Consider the following 2,931-nt stretch of genomic DNA (forward strand, 5'->3'; position numbering starts at 1 on the left):
TTGTAAGATATTCATTAAGTGTTACTACTTGATTTTAATGTCTCCTTATGCAGATAATAATTCGGATGACATGATCGACTTCCTAAGAACTAAAAATACGCTAAAAACTAAAAAGAAAAAGAAAGAAAATGCAAACCAAACTCGGGTTGCCTCCCGAGAAGCGCTTCTTTTTGAGGAGTCTTGAGCTGGACTCCTTGCCTCCTACGTTGAGTCATCTGAAGAGTCCACCACTAGGATCTTTTGTTCCTTGAAACGCCTCTTGTAAGCTTGAACACGTCTTTTGTACGCCTTTTTCGAATTTTCCTTTTTAGCTTTGACCTCGTCTCCATCGAGCTTGCGTTTGGTCCCTTTAGTATCTATCTTGTCTTCATACTTACACTCCATAGTATCCTTTTCTTCCTTTACCACTGGACTTGTTATTTTTGATGTAACCCCCTCTTCATCACTCGTCATCTCATCATCTTCCTTGCTCACCCAAGAAGTTGGATTCGTGTAGGCAATGACTTCAACTAAAAATGGAACAGATGCTCTCGGTTTTGTTCTTTTAACTTGTTGAATTGTTTTAATTTCTTCTTCCATGAGCTTCTCTAATTCTTCAAGTTCATTTTCTTCATCAATGTTGAAAACCTCTTCTTGAGCATGATTCCCTTGAAAGCCATCTTCTATCCCAAAAATTTCCTTTTCATCACCAACCCTCAATGTGAGCTTAGACTCCCGAATATCAACAAGAGCTCCAGCAGTGTTTAGTAGCGGCCGACCAAGAATAATCGGTACATTTGGATCTTCTTTCATATCCAATACCACAAAGTCTATTGGAAAAACGAATTTCCCAATTTTTACTAAAATATCTTCCACAATGCCCCGGGGTTGCGTCACTGAACGGTTCGCCATGTGAATAGTCATCTTTGTAGCCTTCAACTTCTGAATATTTAATTTTTGATAAAACGAATAAGGCATCATATTTATGCTAGCCCCAGAATCGGCTAAAGCATAAATCTTCATATTATTCCCAAACTCACATGGGAGAGTGAGTCGTCCAGGATCCCCCATCTTCTTAGGTACTTCTCCCAACACAACTTTTCTTTGCTCACTTAGAATCACCTTAGAATTCTCCTTTAATTGCTGACGAGTGTCTAACAAGTCTTGTATGAACTTAGCATATTCCGGAACTTTTGCAAGTGAACTAATAAAAGGAGTATTGATAGGAATACCCTTTAATTGCTTGATAAACTCCAGATGTTCTCTTTCTATTGGACTGAGATTAGCTCTAGACGGGAATGGAAAAGGTGGTTTATAAGCTGCAACAGATACGGATTTCTTCTGTTCAGACTGAGCCCACGACGTGAGCATAGCGGGCTCACGACGTGAACTCGGTGTTCCAGCAGATTCTTCAATTTCGAGCTTTGGCTTCTTTGGCTTTGGATCGGGCTATTGTGGCTCCACTTCTAAGGCTTCTAGGAACTTAGAAATCTCCTCTTCTTCAATATTTATGGCCATTACGTGAGATTGGGTGTTGTTTTCAGGATTTTTCGGGAACATCTTCTCATTAACCAAAGCGGTAAGTTGACCAAGTTCTACTTTAAGGTTACTGATGGAGGCTCGCTGATTCTTTATCAATGCTTGCTGATCTATCATCATGGCATGATGATTCTTCATTATCTTTCTTTGTTCTTCCATTGCAGCATCAGTAGCATCATGTCTTTTTTCTGAAGCTCCCATGAATTTCATCAACATGGTCTCTAATTCTGATTTCTTCTCAGCTAGTGGTTGCTCTCTTTGGTATAAGCCCCGGCCAGTTTGCTTAAATTTCTCTTCTTTTTGCTTCTTGTATTCTTCGTAAGGCAGCCACTCCTTCTTTGGTTTTCTCTAATCTTCTTCATACTTGTCCCCACTCGAGTAACATACTTGAGCTTTCTTGTTTCCATATTCATCCATATTGCAATCCTTTGTCAAGTGTGGGCCACTACATCTCTCGCAACCAACTCGAATTGAATGAATTGATTGGTCCATTTGAGTCAATCTCCTATCCATAGTGCTAAGCATTGCCATCACAACAGCCATCTCTTCAGTTTGTGTACCTCCACTGCCTTTCATTCCATCGCGTCCTGGGTTGTGATACTCACGAGAGTGCTTTGAAAATTCTTCAACCAGCTCCTTGGCCTGAATTGGGTTCTTCTTTGTTAGTGGTCCTTGTGAATCAAGGAGTTGTCTAGTCATGACATTCACCCCATCATAAAATATCGACATTTCTTGCTGAAGATTTAGGTCATGTTGAGGACAATTCCTTAACAACCCCTTGTAGCGCTCCCATGCCTCGTATAATGACTCCATCGGATTTTGCTCAAAGTTGGCAATCGCCTTCTTGAGTTTAGAGATTTTGGAGGGTGGGCAAAACTGATCTAGAAATCTCTCACGCAATTGGGCCCATGTGGTGATTGTACCAGGTGGGAGTGCCTTTAACCAGTCTTTTGCTGCTCCCTTGAAAGTGACCGGTAGCATCCTTAGCAAAGCTGTCTCCCTTGGGATATTGGGAGTATTAAAATAATCTGCAATATAATTTCACCTCGTCTAAGTGTTTGAAAGCATCCTCGTGATCCTTCCCGTAAAATGGGATATCCTTAAGTGCAGTAAGGATATGTCCCTTCAACTCGAATGTGGCATTGGTAGGAATCGTAGGATGTACTAAACCCGGCCCCACATCATCTCGAATGCGCTTCTTGTAGTCCCCCATGGCCATCTCATCTATATTTGCCATCTCGTTCTCCGGCTCGTCCTCGGGTTCACTCGTATAAAGTCTAAATTCTGTGCCGGATTCGTATTCTGATTCGTGTGGAATAGGAATTGGACCAAGTTCTTCAACTTTGCCCTTATCCTTTGAGGCTGAACTCGATTCCACTGTCTTAGTCTTCTTCCCCGACTTCCTTGAAAAGG

The 2,931-nt window shown here is 41.4% G+C and overlaps 1 non-coding gene across 1 annotated transcript; it reads left to right on the forward strand.

Moving 5' to 3' along the window:
* Positions 1-2,263: 2,263 nt before the first annotated feature.
* On the forward strand, positions 2,264-2,370 carry LOC145168248 (small nucleolar RNA R71). Its single transcript, XR_013741815.1, has one exon. It is a non-coding gene; the product is annotated as a small nucleolar RNA R71 (small nucleolar RNA).
* Positions 2,371-2,931: the final 561 nt, after the last annotated feature.

Source organism: Lactuca virosa, chromosome 3, assembly GCF_052849685.1.
Source record: "Lactuca virosa cultivar CGN04683 chromosome 3, Lactuca_virosa_CGN04683_v6, whole genome shotgun sequence".
Taxonomy (NCBI): domain Eukaryota; kingdom Viridiplantae; phylum Streptophyta; class Magnoliopsida; order Asterales; family Asteraceae; genus Lactuca; species Lactuca virosa.